Below are 20,529 nucleotides of genomic sequence, written 5' to 3' on the forward strand. Positions count from 1 at the left end.
ATAGTTCGAAGTCACGCACCGCTCAGTTGAATAAGCACTTAAGTTACGATGCTAACTGGACACCCTCTTTGGAGAAACACTTTGACACCCAATATGACTCACTGTATAGCAAATTCTAAATGATGTTGTTTTTAATTAAACAAACTTAAATTAATAGTGGTCTGGAAAAAAAAATTGGCACTATTTAGGATACCAAATTCCAAACGAATTACTTAAGAGTTACGCAGCCTTTCCTGAAGTACATCCTCTGTGATACTTGCTCTGCTTATCTGTGCAATGATTATTCTCAGAAATGTAATATTAGTACTTGCATCTAATACTGGGACTAGTACGACCAATTTTCTCTTGTGAGTCTGTTGCGCTTAAAATCAATCGCCAGTCACAATATGCCATTGATAAATTTTATGCTTTAACCAACATATTAACTATATTTTATGTCGATCTACTTTTCTGATCTTCTGAAGACAAAGATGGCGAGACAAGGAGTAACTTACTTTTTTTTTCATCTCAGCACCAAATAGCTTTCTTCATTAGAAAATTTAGTTACAATTGCACCTGTTAGTAGGATTATCCAGTACAAGATTTTCTACACAAATTGTTGATTACCAAAATAAGGAAGGAGGATTAGCTTTTAACGTTCCGTCATTCACATGGCACTCGTAATATAAACGTAACAATAAAGAAAGCTACGGGGATGAGTTTTGAGACTTTAGAATTAGTCACGTTTAAGCATTACAGTTCCACTAACACATTAGACGAAGCATTGCAGTACTTCCTCACAAAGTATGTTATTGTTAAACATAACATGGAAGAGAGATAGATCACATGGAAAATTCAATTCTCAGTTATTACAGACACAGTTGTAATATTGTAAGAAACGCATGTATTGGCCTTTTTCAACATGAGAAGCAAAAAAGAGAAAAAGTTAATGATGAATGATCATGACGCATTATAGTTGAAAAATGATATGCAGCTACAATTATCAGATTGCAGCACATTTTGATAATCCAAAGCAAGCCGTGCCCCAGCTTAACATGACAATTCGGTGTTTTTCAAATATTCGCATCGTATTAAATTCATTGTACGCTTTTCAACTTCTTTGTTCCACTATAACCGATTGAAGCTGAGTGACTTCGACGTTAACTAAACGATGACTATTTTCTCTTGCTGCGCCCTATGTCTCGACCCGCCGAAACCATTAGTACTTCCCCTGTCTTGTGAAGGCAACGTTCGAAATACGAAGTTTAATATCCGCCGGGATACATCATCTTCTACAGATTTTTCAAAACACAGCTTTCACAGAACTTTTTACACTATATAATACAATCACATAAGAAGTCTACAAATAATATGGTTGGATAATGAAATGCCAGATATATGTGTCAGTAGTATTGGTGCTTAACATAATTAATGCCAATGTTTTATGTTGTAGAATTTCACTATTATTTTTATGTTCTCTCTCTCTCTCTCTCTCTCTCTCTCTCTCTCTCTCTCTCTCTCTGTGTGTGTGTGTGTGTGTGTGTGTGTGTGTGTGTGTGTGTGTGTGAGAGAGAGAGAGAGAGTGAGTGAGTGTACTGAAGACTTTCCACTAGGCAATGAACCTGTAATGATCTTCACTCACCTTGGAGATGGCTATAAGGTTCACAACCGAAATACAGTCAGAGCAGGTTCTGCTGTCTGCTGTAGGGTGAAAATTCATTTTAGGAATTGTAACTTGAATTTAGAATGAAACAGTTGCAATTATAAACTTACCTAATCACAGCTGCTTTGAAGCAGGACATAGGGAATATCCGGAATACAGTACCTGTTTTACCAAATTCCCTGATCTCAATCTTGCAGCTTTGTACAAATTTACGACTTAATATATGGTGATCATCCATGGTCGTCATATAGGTACCTCTTCAGAGAATTAAGCATTTTAACTACACAATCAAATTACATTTCGAGTCTCGGTCCGGCACACAGTTTTAATCTGCCAGGAAGTTTCAAATTACACATACTCGCTAATGCAATTCGTCACAAATTATAGAACACAATTGGAGAAGAATAATTATGTCCACATCTATAGCGAGAGAAAAAATTGACCTTTAATGCCCATTATTAAAGCTGTTCAGTATGCAGCAACAAATTTTTTTTGTTATTTGCCCAGCATATAACGTCTGCCAAGTAGCAAAGCAAGTTTTAAATCTAACTTAAAATCAATTCTAAAAAAATAAAAATAAAATGAAATAAAAAAGAGAAAACAAGCTTTTAGGTGTAGTTGGATAAGCAGGATTAAAAAACATTGTACGTTTATAATGTTGACACTAAGCATGTGTTCATACCTTGTAAACTGATTCGTTCCACATCATTTCGATAAAACGTCGTTCAACTGATCTAGGGAACATGTAACTAACTAATATAAATAAATATAGCCCTCTTCTCTGTGAAGTTAAGGGCATACATAAAATTATCCGCTGGAAACAGTTCATCCTGTTTGCCAAATCGCGACTCTAACGGCATTGCTCGTCGTCGACTGGAGTGTTCAAATTTTATCAAATACCTGAACATGACAAATCGTCAACATCGGAGAAAGTCTTTGTAAAATGACGAAACCAAATCTTGCCATTTTTGTTGCAGTGATATTCTTCTCGTAATAAGTACAAATGCATCAATGTTTCCTCACTCCTTTTTCTCCACTATTAATCTGAAGAAAAGGGAGAAAAATATTTGAAGTGTTCCAACATTTCCCAAGTCATTCCATCGTCTCTAGTTCACACGTAGCTCCACATTTACTCTACTTTTCCTAATTCTAGGCATGTTTAGAACACTGTGAACTAGAAATGAAAGCCGAATAAGTATCATATTAACGGACGAGTGCTGTTATAACCGTTCGCGCTACCTTATTCTAATTGATACTCTTTATCCTGTAATTTGGTACTTATTTCAGTTATTTTTCGATAATACTTGTCTATGCTAATGAACGTTTACGTGTGGAATGCTACCAGCGTGTGCCCAGTTTCATCTCTTGTTGTCGGGCTGGGGCTGTTATTAAGGACAATTTAATGAAGTGCCTCAGAAAGTTCTCTTTTGGATGACTAATAACTAGAGGCGCAAGATTAACCTTTTTCGGACACCTCTACTGAATGGATGGAAACAGACTAACAAAAGAAATACTCCTACATTTCTGGAAGAAAAAATCGGCAGTAGCATGCATTACAGACGTAAGAAAAGATCTAGAAAGAAACAACATCAAAGAATCAGAAGTAGCAGAAAGAAACCGTTTTAAAAATAAAATACTAAATTTTGAAGGCTTTCAACGCAGAAGAAATAAAAAATCGGGAACTACTTGGACAGAAGAAAGGAGGAGACTACATGGGGTGAAAATGAGGGAATACTGGAAAAATAGGAAACAACAACAAAGGAAGAAGAGGAACTGAAGTTGTTAAGTTGATCCTAGTTGGTCAACACGATTGTAAAAAAATAAAATTAAAAAAAATCTTCTTCTTCACGCGATCAGGCCCAGAGGACCGCGCGCCACCACAGTTAGAGCTCTCCATCCGTCTCTGTCTTCTGCTATCTGTCTCCAGTTTTCCGTGACTCCCAGCTGCAACAGGTCTTCTCTCAATCCATCGATCCACCTCTTTCTAGGTCTTCCCACTGGTCTGCTGCCTGACGGGATCCAGTCCATTGTGATTTTGGGCCATCTTGTTGCCTCCATTCTAACAACATGTCCAGCAAATTGCAGTCTTTTGCTTCTTATCACTCCCAAGATCTTAGGCTCCTTGTACAGCTCTTCTAATTCAGTGTTATGGCGTCTTCTCCATTCTCCAGTAGTCTGATCTCTGACTGGTCCAAATACACTCCTGGAAATTGAAATAAGAACACCGTGAATTCATTGTCCCAGGAAGGGGAAACTTTATTGACACATTCCTGGGGTCAGATACATCACATGATCACACTGACAGAACCACAGGCACATAGACACAGGCAACAGAGCATGCACAATGTCGGCACTAGTACAGTGTATATCCACCTTTCGCAGCAATGCAGGCTGCTATTCTCCCATGGAGACGATCGTAGAGATGCTGGATGTAGTCCTGTGGAACGGCTTGCCATGCCATTTCCACCTGGCGCCTCAGTTGGACCAGCGTTCGTGCTGGACGTGCAGACCGCGTGAGACGACGCTTCATCCAGTCCCAAACATGCTGAATGGGGGACAGATCCGGAGATCTTGCTGGCCAGGGTAGTTGACTTACACCTTCTAGAACACGTTGGGTGGCACGGGATACATGCGGACGTGCATTGTCCTGTTGGAACAGCAAGTTCCCTTGCCGGTCTAGGAATGGTAGAACTATGGGTTCGATGACGGTTTGGATGTACCGTGCACTATTCAGTATCCCCTCGACGATCACCAGTGGTGTACGGCCAGTGTAGGAGATCGCTCCCCACACCATGATGCCGGGTGTTAGCCCTGTGTGCCTCGGTCGTATGCAGTCCTGATTGTGGCGCTCACCTGCACGGCGCCAAACACGCATACGACCATCATTGGCACCAAGGCAGAAGCGACTCTCATCGCTGAAGACGACACGTCTCCATTCGTCCCTCCATTCACGCCTGTCGCGACACCACTGGAGGCGGGCTGCACGATGTTGGGGCGTGAGCGGAAGACGGCCTAACGGTGTGCGGGACCGTAGCACAGCTTCATGGAGACGGTTGCGAATGGTCCTCGCCGATACCCCAGGAGCAACAGTGTCCCTAATTTGCTGGGAAGTGGCGGTGCGGTCCCCTACGGCACTGCGTAGGATCCTACGGTCTTGGCGTGCATCCGTGCGTCGCTGCGGTCCGGTCCCAGGTCGACGGGCACGTGCACCTTCCGCCGACCACTGGCGACAACATCGATGTACTGTGGAGACCTCACGCCCCACGTGTTGAGCAATTCGGCGGTACGTCCACCCGGCCTCCCGCATGCCCACTATATGCCCTCGCTCAAAGTCCGTCAACTGCACATACGGTTCACGTCCACGCTGTCGCGGCATGCTACCAGTGTTAAAGACTGCGATGGAGCTCCGTATGCCACGGCAAACTGGCTGACACTGACGGCGGCGGTGCACAAATGCTGCGCAGCTAGCGCCATTCGACGGCCAACACCGCGGTTCCTGGTGTGTCCGCTGTGCCGTGCGTGTGATCATTGCTTGTACAGCCCCCCCGCAATGTCCGGAGCAAGTATGGTGGGTCTCACACACCGGTGTCAATGTGTTCTTTTTTCCATTTCCAGGAGTGTATTTTCCTGAGGACTTTCCTTTCAAATGTTAGCAGTCGCTTAAGGTCTTGTTTCGAGTTTGAGAACCATAAAAGCATTATTAATGTCTTATACAACCGTAGCTTTAGTTGTTGCGAGACACTTCTACATTTTAATATAGGGTCTAGAGAGTGATAGTATCTGATTCCCGCCTGCAGTCGTGCTTTTATCTCTGCTTCAGTTGATGTTACTTCTGTAAAAAATGATCCAAGGTATTTGAACTCTTTCACATGTTTATACCTGGTGTTGTTCACAATTAAATCTTGAGAGTTCTGGATCTTTCTTCCTATGGTCATATACTCTGTCTTTTCAGAGCTAATTTGTAGACCGATCCTAGCTGCCAATAACTCCAAGGTCTGGATACTTCTCTTCAGATCTTCTTGTGTGCATGATAATAGCGCAATGTCGTCTGCATAGGCCAGATATGTAATGTGTTCATTACCAATTTGAATGCCCTTTCGTGGTCGTGCGGTAGCGTTCTCGCTTCCCACGCCCGGGTTCCCGGGTTCGATTCCCGGCGGGGTCAGGGATTTTCTCTGCCTCGTGATGGCTGGGTGTTGTGTGCTGTCCTTAGGTTAGTTAGGTTTAAGTAGTTCTAAGTTCTAGGGGACTTATGACCACAGCAGTTGAGTCCCATAGTGCTCAGAGCCATTTTGAATGCCCTTGTTGTTTTCTTTGTTAAAATCCCGCATTACCTTCTCAACTGCCAGGTTGAAGAGGACAGGTGATAGCCCATCTCCTTGGCGTAATCCTGTTACAACTTGGAAGCTTTCTGTCATTTGATTGCCTGCCTTAACCTTAAGTTTTGTGTCATTTAGGCATACCTCTACCAGTTTGACCAACTTCTTTGGTATACCAAACTCTGTCATAGTTCTAATCAGGCTAGGTCTATGTATACTGTCGTAAGCCTTCTTGAAGTCTACAAACAGGAGATGTATCTCTCGTCCGTATTCGTACATTTTTTCACAGACCTGTTTTAGGACAAAAATCTGGTCCGTGGTTGATCGCCTTGCCTGGAAACCTCCTTGGTATTCTCCAATTATGTCTGTTGCTATAGGTTTTATTCGTTCTAATTAGGCAGTTGGAGAAGATCTTATAACAGGTGTTGAGTAGCGCTATGCCCCTGTAGTTGTCACATACGGATTTGTCTTTCTTTTTATATATGGGGCATATCACAGCTACCTTCCATTCCTCTGGTATTTCGTGTTTTACCCAAATTTGTTCGATTAGCTTGTGGATTTTGAAACAGAGGATTTCGTCTCCAGCCTTGAGAAGTTCAGCAGGAATACCGTCCTCACCTGGACTTTTACCATTCTTAAGGTTTTTAATCTGGTTCCTAAAAATCTGGTTCCTAAAAAAATAAAAAAAAGTAAAAAGCGGAGATTATTTCACCATATGATTAAAACGTGAAATTTCCATATATATCACGATATTCAAGCGACTACAGATTTTTTGTGAGTGACGAAGTTAAGCGCTGTCCGGCTTGGTTATCCCTTGGATGGGTCACCATCACGGTCTGCCGAGTGCTGTTGGCAAGCGAGGTGCACTCAGACTTTGTGAGGCCAGTTGAGGAGTTACTTGATTGGGACGCACCGACCAATTAACGAAAACTGACAACTGCCGGGGCAGCACTGTGCTGACCACATGGCTCTCTGTAGCACATCCGGTGACGCCTAAGGGCTGGGGATGACACGGCGACCGGTCGGTATCGTTGCGTCTTCAAAGCCCATTTCTTTATTTTATTTATTTGTTTGTTTATTTATTTTAGTTGGTGGAACGAGAATTACTATGTGCTTGGAACAACAAATGTGAAGAGAATACAGTTTTCTTTTTCATACCGAGAATGGGCATTTTCACAAACTATTGACATGTCTTAGCATTATTTGTTGTTTTATGATCCTGCCGCAATTTCAACTACCTTGGAATGTTAGTGAGATGAATGTTTGTAAGGTCAGTTGTATTTTGGCGAAAGAAACCAATTAATATGCCAACAGGGAGTCTTACAAGTTACTCAAACCTCGTCACTGATAACGTTACTCCGAAGAAATAGAAGATGGTAAATCGGCAGAAAATAAATCACTAATTCTGTTGAAATATAGGCAAGATCCTATACCCCAGAGCATTTTTAATAACGAATGATTTAGACTGAAATTGGGCAGCGCATTTTATTTCTGTATCTCAATAATTTAAACAAAATATGATAACAGTTAAAAGCACATAGCATGCCAGCTTTTCTTTTCTATCCCTGTACAGAATGAAGGATTGTACCTTTTCACCATTAACATCTTTCAATATGTAAAAGTAATTGGTAAACCGTTTTAGCTTGATAGGTAGTTGACTGGATTTTGCAGATTTATATGTTTTCATATTTCTCAGATCATGAGATATAGAAATGAACTTCTTTGGCCAGTGTCAGTCCACATAATTTATTAAGAAACACGAATTGGGTATAGTATTCCATTAAAATTTAAACATTTATCGATTTGTTTTCACCAGGCTTCTTATTCCCATCAATTTTCTTCATAGATACGGTGGGTTTTGAGAAACACGTTCCCTTGTTACCATGTTCATACCTGCTTCTTTCATCAAAACACAGCGCTCTAATGCCGTTGTAATTGCGACAAAACTATTAAACAGCAAAATCATAAAACAGCAGAGCCATGTCAGCAGTTTATGAAAACGACCATTCTCAGCATAAAAATAAACAGCAACTTCGTCACATATATTGTTCCAGACCCACAATAATTCTCGTTTCACCAACTATCGATGGCGCGTGCGTATCATATCATTTCACTGAAAAACTGTAGTCACTTGAATGTCGCGGTAGATATGCAAATGCCACGTATTGATCACATGCTGAAATACTCACCTCTTTACACACTGCACACTGCCAAAATCTTGTTTCGATGTCTGAATATAATATTAATTATAAGGAATCTGCTGAATTTTCATTCTGGTTTCATCGCTGGCGCGAACGCTCGACACGAAGCGCTTTACATTCAATCCATTTTCTCAAGACTGGTGATAGATAGCGAAAGCCTGCAACGTTTAAGGAAAAATTCAATATTTTACCTCCATTTCATATGCAGCAACATATGAATTAAGACTCACCAAGCTCAAATTCATAACAACCTCTATTTTCCACTGCAAACTTCCCGAAACTCTTGCAGTAGTTTACTTAATCCTAAAATATCACAGAAAATATGACCATTAACGAAATAGCCAGTTCACCATGGAGCTGACGAATGAAGCTATAAGATGTACGAGGGTAAATTTTTTCTTACCGAATACTTTCTTTACAATCATTTGAGATTGAATGCAGTTCTGTCGGCTGTGCGCCATGCCGTTCACGGAGTCAACATAAGCAATTAGCTACCACGCCGCATCATACCATGTAAGAGGTTCTGCATGCGAGTTAGCCGTCAGCCCCGCCTGCGAGCCGGCAACCATACGTGTCATCTAGCAAAGAAAGAAAAGAAGAAATGGGGAGAAGAACCTTCCAGTTCTTACCAGACGTAAAAGAGCGTGGGGTATGAAATATTTTGAACCTACACGAGGACTTATTCACACACGAGGACTTATTCACTTTCTCACTGGTCATGGACCCTATCCGACATATTTATGTCGGTTTGGGAAAAGGACAACCCCCGAGTGTGACTGTGGCGCGGCAGAGGGAACTCCCGACCATGTGGTTTTCGAGTGCCCTCTCTTCAATGATGTCGCGACAACACTCCGAGACAGACTTCCGAACAATGACACATACCAACTACTTAGACAAGAAGACACTTTTCACACTTTGAAAGCTCTGGCAGATGAGGTATCACGGAAGGTGTTGACAGAATACCTGAGGGACCAAGAATAGGTACCAACCCATAGACCAACCGACTGAGACCAGCTCCCATTCCCATACCGCCTGTGTGTGGAATGGCCGACTTCCATCAGAGTGGAAACCGCCACGTACGGGACTAGGCGGGGGGGGGGGGGGGGGGGGGGGGGGCTCAATACCACCGATTATGACTAAAGCACCGGATATGACGTAGGCTAAGTTAGTTTTTGTAGGACTTAGATTTAGGACATTAATTTAGGGAACTGCAGCGAATACTAACTTTGGCCAGCTTAGTGCCAGGGGCATGCTCCTCGGGGTTAGCTCGTGGAGCCTGGCTATCCTAAGCAGGTTTGTACTTTACTGGCACACCTTTGACGCTGCATTTAGTAGTCATTCTACGTTAGATAATTAAAAAGTAGGTTAAATTAAACTGCCCATTGTTGTAGAAAACTAACACACTGTAGTAGTTTAAACTGTAGCTCACTAACATAACTGTAATATCTAAGCTGCATTATAACCCAATTTTTATGTATCACATTATGGTCCACTAATCATGTTAGGAGGTGGGTTAACATGTATAATTAGTATTGTTATAAACTTGCAGAGAAACTTACTTCGTGTGAGACGGACATAATAGATTTGTTGCAAAAAAAAAAAAAAAAAAAAAAAAAAAAAACAAGATTAGTCTGCTCTTCCCTCTGTACTAGAATACACAGCCTGCAATATTATTCTTGACACAAAAGTGGTTTCAAATTGTAAAACTGAAATTAATCACCACAAAACAATTATGTTTGCTAAGCACCAGGAACATAGAAAATTGTGATAGAGTAACGTAATACACTCCTGGAAATGGAAAAAAGAACACATTGACACCGGTGTGTCAGACCCACCATACTTGTTCCGGACACTGCGAGAGGGCTGTACAAGCAATGATCACACGCACGGCACAGCGGACACACCAGGAACCGCGGTGTTGGCCGTCGAATGGCGCTAGCTGCGCAGCATTTGTGCACCGCCGCCGTCAGTGTCAGCCAGTTTGCCGTGGCATACGGAGCTCCATCGCAGTCTTTAACACTGGTAGCATGCCGCGACAGCGTGGACGTGAACCGTATGTGCAGTTGAAGGACTTTGAGCGAGGGCGTATAGGGGGCATGCGGGAGGCCGGGTGGACGTACCGCCGAATTGCTCAACACGTGGGGCGTGAGGTCTCCACAGTACATCGATGTTGTCGCCAGTGGTCGGCGGAAGGTGCACGTGCCCGTCGACCTGGGACCGGACCGCAGTGACGCACGGATGCACGCCAAGACCGTAGGATCCTACGCAGTGCCGTAGGGGACCGCACCGCCACTTCCCAGCAAATTAGGGACACTGTTGCTCCTGGGGTATCGGCGAGGACCATTCGCAACCGTCTCCATGAAGCTGGGCTACGGTCCCGCACACCGTTAGGCCGTCTTCCGCTCACGCCCCAACATCGTGCAGCCCGCCTCCAGTGGTGTCGCGACAGGCGTGAATGGAGGGACGAATGGAGACGTGTCGTCTTCAGCGATGAGAGTCGCTTCTGCCTTCGTGCCAATGATGGTCGTATGCGTGTTTGGCGCCGTGCAGGTGAGCGCCACAATCAGGACTGCATACGACCGAGGCACACAGGGCCAACACCCGGCATCATGGTGTGGGGAGCGATCTCCTACACTGGCCGTACACCACTGGTGATCGTCGAGGGGACACTGAATAGTGCACGGTACATCCAAACCGTCATCGAACCCATCGTTCTACCATTCCTAGACCGGCAAGGGAACTTGCTGTTCCAACAGGACAATGCACGTCCGCATGTATCCCGTGCCACCCAACGTGCTCTAGAAGGTGTAAGTCAACTACCCTGGCCAGCAAGATCTCCGGATCTGTCCCCCATTGAGCATGTTTGGGACTGGATGAAGCGTCGTCTCACGCGGTCTGCACGTCCAGCACGAACGCTGGTCCAACTGAGGCGCCAGGTGGAAATGGCATGGCAAGCCGTTCCACAGGACTACATCCAGCATCTCTACGATCGTCTCCATGGGAGAATAGCAGCCTGCATTGCTGCGAAAGGTGGATATACACTGTACTAGTGCCGACATTGTGCATGCTCTGTTGCCTGTGTCTATGTGCCTGTGGTTCTGTCAGTGTGATCATGTGATGTATCTGACCCCAGTAATGTGTCAATAAAGTTTCCCCTTCCTGGGACAATGAATTCACGGTGTTCTTATTTCAGTTTCCAGGAGTGTATGTTCAGAGTATAAACTTTGGAAATGAATTGTTCATAGAACGTAATTGTAAACGATTCCATTCTCCAAATATCTAGTCCAACGATTTGTATGTTGTGCACCAATATACAGCATAATTTACAGCAAAAGATGATTACAGACTGATAATCGTACGGTGCTTTCTTCTTATGAATTTTACGAAAGAAACAATTCAGTCGAATGGCGTCATCTCTTTGCTCATCATCCCTTCCAGGACCCCGGCGTCGTTTTCAGTTACATGGACTTCCTGCTGAGGTCACTTGAGAACAGCTAAAGGTCGTTCTCCGTAGGATACGCCGCATTAAACTTGCATCGTGACTAAAATATTCTGTATACACAAACACGCAAATTATTTGAAGCAGATGATAATTTTTCGTTCATCTTGTCTTTCCTCCAATAACTACTTGAAGTGTTTTACATTGTCACCTGTTGTCACTGGATAATCACATCTTGATGGCTGAGTTTCACCTCACTACGATTAGAAGTTTTGCATTAAGCTAATGTCGACGTTGCAACTTATGAGATGAATGGGCATTTTATTAGTGAAACGAATTATAGTAATATTATTTTGAAACTGTAAACTACGTACCTAAGCTGGACCTCACAATTTACAGGACGAAAATTAGTACATCACTCATTTTGGTCTGAAGCACAGCCTAGCGAAACTGAGACCGAGAAAGTTGATTCAGGTTTTTAAACATTATCTTTACGTGTGTTTTTTCTGCTCTTACGATCAGTCCGAATACACCAGACAAAGAAGAAACATATATATTGTCCATAAGGGTACTCAAATACATTTCTGTAACGGGAAACAATTTCATTTTATTGAAATCGTTCCGGTCGATAGTAGGGGAGTGTAACAATAGGGTCGTTTTAAAGATGGTGGCCATTAGGACGGAAGATCACATCTAGCGAAGACTGTCTGCAATTGACGACGCCGTAGACTTTTTTAACCTCACTTTAAGCCGGCTCTTCTGAGGGTCGTAACGTAGTTATTTATTGCGTTGCCCTTATCCCGTCTGGTTTTCGTTTGAGTGCACAGCACAGCGGCTGCAGACTGAGAACGATCGAACATCATCGTAGGTTGAAACATCATCTGCATTATCAGTTACGGAACAAATCATTCAGAATTATCTATGCACACATACTGCAAACTGCACTTCGAATATTACCTCTTTAGAGAACGTCGCCTCATTGGTAAACACGTTTTACGCTTCGATGACATTGTGATATCAGCCGATTCCCACGTGTGTGTTGAATGGCACTTTTTTTGTTTTTTGTTTTTTATGAAACAAATGGTCTGTAGATAATATGTTCTGAATGTCGATAATTCACTCTCCAAGCGTTTGCCTCATCTACACTACTGACCATTAGAATTGCAACACCAAGAACAAATGCAGATGATAAACGGATATTCATTGGACAAATATATTATACTAGAACTGACATGTGATTACATTTTCACGCAGTTTGGGTGCATAGATCCTGAGAAATCGGTACCCATAACAACCACCTCTGGCCGTAATAATGACCTTGATACGCCTGGGCATTGAGTCAAACAGACCTTGGATGGCGTGTACAGGTACAGCTGCCCATGCAGCTTCATCACGATACCACAGTTCATCAAGAGTAGTGACTGGCGTATTGTGTCCTCGTCCACCATTGACCAGACGTTTTCAGTTGGCGATAGATCTAGAGAATGTGCTGGCCAGGGCAGCAGTCGAACATTTTCTGTATACAGAAAGGCCCGTACAGGACCTGCAACATGCGGTCGTGCATTAACCTACGGAAATGTTGGGTTTCGCAGAGATCGAATGAAGGGTAGAGCCACGGGTCGTAACACATCTGAAATGTAACGTCCACTGTTCATAGTGCCGTCAATGCGAACAAGAGGTGACCGAAACGTGTAATTTTTGGCACCCCCTACCATCACGCCGGGTGATACGCCACTATGGGGATGACGAATACACGCTTCCAATGTGCGTTCACCGCGATGTCGCCAAACACGGATACGACCATCATGATGCTGTAAACAGAACCTGAATTCATCCGAAAAAATGTGTTGTCATTCGTGCACCCAGGTTCGTCGTTGAGTACACTATCGCAGGCGCTCCTGTCTGTGATGCAGCATCAAGGGTCTCCGAGCTGATAGTCCATGCTGCTGCAAACGTCGTCGAACTGTTCGTGCAGATGGCTATTAACCTGCAAACGTCCCCATCTGTTGACTCAGGGATCGAGACGTGGCTGCACGTTCCGTTACAGCCATGCGAATAAGATGCCTGTCATCTCGATTGCTAGTGTTTCGAGGCCGTTGGGATCCAGCACGGCGTTCCGTATTACCCTCCTGAACCCACCGTTTTCATATTCTGCTAACAGTCATTGGATCTCGACCAACGTGAGCAGCAATGTCGCGATACGATAAACCGCAATCGCGATAAACTACAATCCGACCTTTATCAAAGTCGGAAACGTGATGGTACATATTTCTCTTACTTACACGAGGCATTACAACAACGTTTCACCAGGCAACGTCGGTCAGCTGCTCTTTGTGTATGAGAAATCTGTTGGAAACTTTCCTCGTGTCAGCACGTTGTAGGTGTCGCTACCGGCGATAACCTTGTGTGAATACTCTGAAAAACTAATCATTTGCGTATCACAGCATCTTCTTCCTGTCGGTTAAATTTCGTGTCTGCAGCACGTCACCTTCGTGGTGTAGCAGTTTTAATGGCCAGTAGTGTAATTTCGTTGTTTTTTCGCGAACATAACGTCCACGAATGGTTGAAAATGGTCTCCAAGTAGCCGATCGTAACCATTTCCAGTCATTGATCTGTACAGATGGACAAAATAATCCAGTTCATTCCATGTAAACATAGCTCACACCGTTGTGGAGCCACGACCAGCTTGCACAGAGCTTTTTTAATCTAGGTATATGGCTTCGTGGGCTCTACACCACACTCAAACCCTACCATCAGTTCTTGCCGTCTGAAATCAGTGCTTATTTAACCAGGCCACAGTTTTCCAGTCGTTTTCGGATTCGGTCGCGAGCCCAGAAGAGGCGCTGCAGGCGATATAGTGCTGATAGTAAAGGCACTCCTGTCGGTGGTCTGCTTCCATAACCCTTTAACACCACATTTCGCCGCACTCCCCTAACGGATACGTTCGTCGTACGTCTCACATTTATTTGTTTGGTTATTTAACGCAGTGTTGCTTGTCTATTATCACTGATCAGTCTATGCAAAAGCCGCTGGTCGAGGTCGTTAAGTGAAAGCCTTCGTGAGAGGTATTTCAGCTAGCACAGTGCTTGTCGTTGTAGCAGAGAAAGCTACGTGTAACGAGAAGGTAAAAGATCATGTTACTCAGTGACATGCGAGGCCTCGGTCTGAAACAGAGAACAAGGAGCACATAAACTCTGTTATAAAAGTGGTAGCCATTACCGACTACTGAGTATCGGAGATGATAAGCGCAAATTTTTATACTTGGGACACATAAGGACAGAATAAATACAGAGACAAAATTTGATACCGATTTTTATGAACAACACACTGATTACAGCAAGAGGTAAAGCGCCCTGCAGTAATCGTGTATGTATTGTAATGTGCAGGGCTCTATTTATATCTTGAAATACTGATTGGCTTCCTGTGTTTCTAGATCGACATCGCTCGTACCCATCATAAAGATATTACAGCCGACGGGCACGTCGTTTGTTGTAAACATGCATTGTATGTAACTCGTCTTTTTTTCTGTTGGAGTGTATGCAAGATATTGTTCACTTATCGACATAGGTACGCACTGTCGCGATCTGGGACCCAATGGAGATTTTCTCCTCCCAATCATTTGAAGTTTCTTCACGTGAAATTACTGTAAATGGATCTCTGATATCAATGTGTACAACATCCGTAATGGGGTCACCTACATCCATGTTTCCACAGATGCTACAGAATGCTAGACGAATAAATTCTTGTGTCAGTTGAAATTTACAACATCGTACTACACTGTAACTGTATATGCTAATTAATCAAGTAGTATGGTAAATTACTGTCAGTTTGTCAAATTAAAGTGATAATAATACACAAATACACTAAATTACCCAACGTCGCAGTGTTAAATGTGTTCTGCCCGTTTCCTCTGGAATCTTATCTCATATTAACTGATCTGGCAATCGCTTTCACCAATACTAAGGTGACCAGCGAAAGCGTATCTGCTACAATAAAACACTATCACTGATATCATTCAGTGGCTAAATGCTGGGAATGATTTCTAAAAGAAAGAAGTAGTTGACAGTCCAGATTTCACTCCCCAGAGGTTCACATTCCTCCTCTGAGTATGTGCTTGGCCAATGGGGTCTTTGCCCCTGCAGTGCTACTTCCCTGCTGCAAGCCTTTCCTTCTACTACTCTTTTTTCCCGTCTGCCTTTCCATCGAATGGTCTTTTGGCGCCAATCATGCTTGGGTTTGGTTTATGATCTTGGACACTCGTTCCTCTTTCTTGTGCCGCCTTTCTTCAATTTTTCATTCTTCGCTATATGGTCCCCATCCTTGGGTTAGACATACTCATCCTCTTCCAATTTTTACGAATGTGTGGATCGTGTGGGAAAGGTCGCTTAATGTAGTGAACCCTTCCTTTCTGGCAACAGTAATACACGTACAAGACCCAGCGCCGTACCTATTCTGTTGTGGGTGGCATGGGGATAGTCAAGTACCTACATGCTGGCAGCTCTCTGACCAAGATGTGATCGCAGTATCGTTGTCTGAAATGGAAGGTCCCTGTGTACGCCAACGAGTATATGCCCATCACCACTGGGGCACAGCGAGTCTCTGCAACGACTGATCAACCAGGCTGCCATTCCTGTGCCTGGGTAGGGCCCATGGGCAGAGTACCGTTTCAGAGCGAGTAACATTATGGCGGGTGACTCATTTATGAAGTGGATCAAACACCACAACGTTTCCTTCCCTGGCTAAGCCGCGGGAAAATGTAAGATTAAGAGATAAGGAGAGACATACCACGACACTACGTTTGTTCTGTGACCGACTAGGATTCCTTTATGACCACAGAGCTCTAATTCTTTGTTAAAGGACAAGTCTGGAGAAGTAGCAAGAATTTAGAAAATGAAAAGTGGTTCAGTTCTGATTAAAATAGCATCCCCTGTTTAGTCATGGGTGCTAGTCACCAGTGAGATGTATCTGTAACTATCAATCCCCTAAACATCTTAATGTGGTACAGACTATCATCTTCAACTGCGATTTTCTGTTACAGACCAACAACAAGTTATGTGTGAAACTCAGGTAACAGGTTCAGGATAGGGAAGAATCAAACATCATCACGTGGAAGGGAGACCCATCAGACAGTTCGCCGTTTTCACGAAATTAACATTTATTTAAGAAAAACATACTGATCGGTTAAATTCCAGATTAATAACAACATGAAAACCATCAGAATTATATTGACATATTAAGTGACGAACTACTGAAATTTAGCCGGCCGAGATGGCAGAGCGGTTCTGGGCGCTACAGTCTGGAACCGCGCGACCGCTACCGTCGCAGGTTCGAATCCAGCCTAGGGCATGGATGTGTGTGATGTCCTTAGGTTAGTTAGGTTCAAGTAGTTCTATGTTCTAGGGGATTGAAGACCTCAGAAATATTTCCCATTGTGCTCAGAGCCACTTGAACCATTTTTTGAACTACTGAAATTTACCAATATAATCAAAAGGAAAAAATATTCAATAAACACATAGCATCTGAGTTTATGAACCGTAAGAATAATATATGAATCGTTCAGTAAAGGGAAACTACACTTAGGCCGGCCGCGGTGGTCTAGCGGTTCTGGCGCTGCAGTCCGGAACCGCGGGACTGCTACGGTCGCAGGTTCGAATCCTGCCTCGGGCATGGGTGTGTGTGATGTCCTTAGGTTAGTTAGGTTTAAGTAGTTCTAAGTTCTAGGGGACTTATGACCTAAGATGTTGAGTCCCATAGTGCTCAGAGCCATTTGAACCATTTTTGAAACTACATTTACCAAATACAGAGCACATCCCATTTTATGAAGAACAGTTGGTAGAGAATTTTAACACTCTTCTTTTATGAACAGTAAGAGGATCAACAGCTTGAACATAATTTACAAAAGTTCATGAGTTAATCAAGATAAACTCCACAGCCTACAACACTGGCGGCAGTCGCTCAACCCAGACATAGCTCCAAGGAACACGACAACTACTCAAATTTGCTAATACATATAATATATATAAAGCTTTTAATTAGATCAAGGGAAACTCCCTTAGATTGACAGAGATAATTATAATGGATTTTGTCGTACTCAATAAATACATACGCATGTGTGTAGATAAAATGATAAGCGAGTACATGGAACTCTGGCAGGGTGCAGGTACAAACAGAACAGTTGCAGTTAAATCCCCTGAGGCATGAATAAGTACTGCTTAAACGTCTTAAGAAATAATAGTTAAGGTCAGTTTAAGAAAAGCAGAAAATTTCACCCAGTAGTAGCCCTACGTAATTCAGTTATGACTAAAACACATCAACGTAGGTCAGAATAAATACACTTTACTAAATCACAATTAGATATCAAATGCATACCCAGTACCTGATACAGTACCATGACATTGTCACCGGGTACAATGCCACTCACCGGTGTTACCACTTCAATTCATAACATCGCACTCCAAGCGGGTGCACACAAGCGGGTTAACAGAATCACGTGACTTCAAGGAAGACGCACTAACAATTATTGGCCACTTTCAAGCCAACGCACACTGCAGAACAAACAAATTCATATTATTCACTGAACAAGACACAATAATGTTGCGCCAGTTATCCTTTAAACAATAAAACCATAGGGCCAGAATATCAATAGGCAGTATGTTACGGTTCGCTCTCCCCACTTTCAATCATCCTTTTAACTCCTTTTCAAGTAACAGAAGGAGGCCCCCGTCACCAGAGCTCCAGAGTACGACCTTCGTCACCTTCTTTAGGGGCTGCCCAATATTGGACAAGTCGCTCGGCGATCCGGCTGGGTACATGCGTTGTTAAACCCAAATCGTCCCAACCAAACCCCGCCGCCATGCACTGCTGCTCCAGCCCTCCTCCTTCCGTCACGTGCCGTTCACAACTCACCGCCCCGCCGCGCAAACCAAAGATACGTCACAAGGGAGGTGACTATCGATACCGGTGCCAAAGGTAGTTAGGCCAGCAAACCGAGACGTCACAGCGCAATGCGCCAGTTTAGAAAGATGGGGTCTGCACTTTGTCTTTTGTATCCGTCGGGATCAAAGGACAATAGGGTCGAAACTGGAACCTTCATCTTGGCCTCTGAAGGCGACTTGTTGCCTGGAAAAGTAAAAGTGACAGGGTATCACTGCAATGTGAAACTGTATGTCTGCCTCCCATGTGGTGCCTAAAATGCAAGATATTTGGGCACATGTCTTTTGTTGTAATGCCAGCTAAATCTGAAAATTTGTGGATTACAGTTACTCACAAATGCTCTTTGTATCTGATGTCACATCTTTGTCCACTACAGGCAGCACCGTTCTCCCTGTTCACTGGACTGTACCATCTCCCAAAGAAAACAAAATCTAAGAATACAAGACTTTTTACCAATGCACGTTTCAGGAAGCCAAGAAGAAATATGATTGTTTGCATCCTAAACGTACGACAGTGACATTTCCTATAGTTATAATGACATCATCCTCTCTAGCGATGGTAACCTCGACCTTTGTACCTTCTATGTCAGACCTTGTGGCCGCTCAACTACATTCACTTCCATAGTGGTTGGGGGCTCTCATGCTGCTGTTTCCCCCACATCCACTTTAGGGTGTTCTTACACCCCTATCCCCCTGCAGTGATGTCAGTCGTCAGCCTCCAGTGGGAGAGGCAATACTCTTCTCTGGCGTCTCTAACCAGGAACAGGCGTCTTGGGGTGCTCCCTTTCCTAGATTCTGCTGGCTTGCAACTAGTCACCAGCAGGTGGTTGTAGGAGGCACAAGTTGCTGGTTGTAAGGCTTTGCGTTCGTCAGACTAAGGCACTGATCATTCCAAATGCAGCTATGGTCTTCTCCCCTCCATCCACTAGAGAGTCCGTGGTGACCTGTCCCTCCTTCTACATCACTAGCCTAGGCCTCCATCCACACGGGTTCTCAACAATGGTGACTGGAATACCTTTGCCTCTGTCGCTACCCTTAGTAGCCCAACTCGTGGAGGTATCGCTTCCAGAGGAGCACTACCACAGCCATTCTAATGGCAATAGACATAGTGATCCCCTATTTTCAGGAAAGTACGCTGGTGAACTTCAAAAATTGCCAAAGACATTAACATGACAGATAGGCTCTTCAATGCTACATATGACATCCATAAATTGGGCATCTCATTACATTAAGTGGCTCCATGCCTGAGTCCACCACCTAGTAAAATGATAGGAACAAGAATGCTGGAAATGGTATGAACCCCTCCTTCACACGTTTGGACAAAGGATTCACTCATCTAAGGATGCCATTGCCCCACAGAAGTGCTTTGCGTCTCCTTGAATGCTACTGTCTACACCGACCAGATGCTGTTGCTGAACAGTTTCTCCTGCATTATGCCTGAGAATTATCAGCTGGGTTCCTCATCTTCGCCAGCTTAAGCAATGTGCTGGTCACACTTTAATACTCTTCCCAAAGCTCTTATCCCATCCTGTCTTGATTATGGGAGTCTGACATACGGTTCAGCATCACCTTAAGCATTGCAGATGCTGGTCTTGGTACGCCATTGTGGAGTCCAACTTGCGACAGGTGCCTTTGGATCGAATAGGTGCCTTTGAATAGCTTATTCGCCTCCAATACAGATAAAGCACCAACAACTCCTGTCAGCTAAGTGATTCGCATTCGCTGCTCTCCTGAGCATCTCAAATATCATGTCCTATTTCCTGTTAGGGAGATCTACCTCCCAAAATAGCAATCCAGGACTGGACTCGCGACTGCAGTTCACTTACGGTGTCTGTTCTGAATTGCAAATATCTTCACTGTCGCATCTTGTCAGGGAGCAATCATATGTGTCCCACAGGTGTGTACCCAGTTCTCAGATATGTCTCGACCTATCCTTTGGACCGAAAGACTCTGTTGTCCCCTGGTTTTTCGCTGCTTGTTCGTGGCTGTCCTTCAC

This window comes from Schistocerca cancellata, chromosome 2 (genome assembly GCF_023864275.1).
Source record: "Schistocerca cancellata isolate TAMUIC-IGC-003103 chromosome 2, iqSchCanc2.1, whole genome shotgun sequence".
Lineage (NCBI taxonomy): Eukaryota > Metazoa > Arthropoda > Insecta > Orthoptera > Acrididae > Schistocerca > Schistocerca cancellata.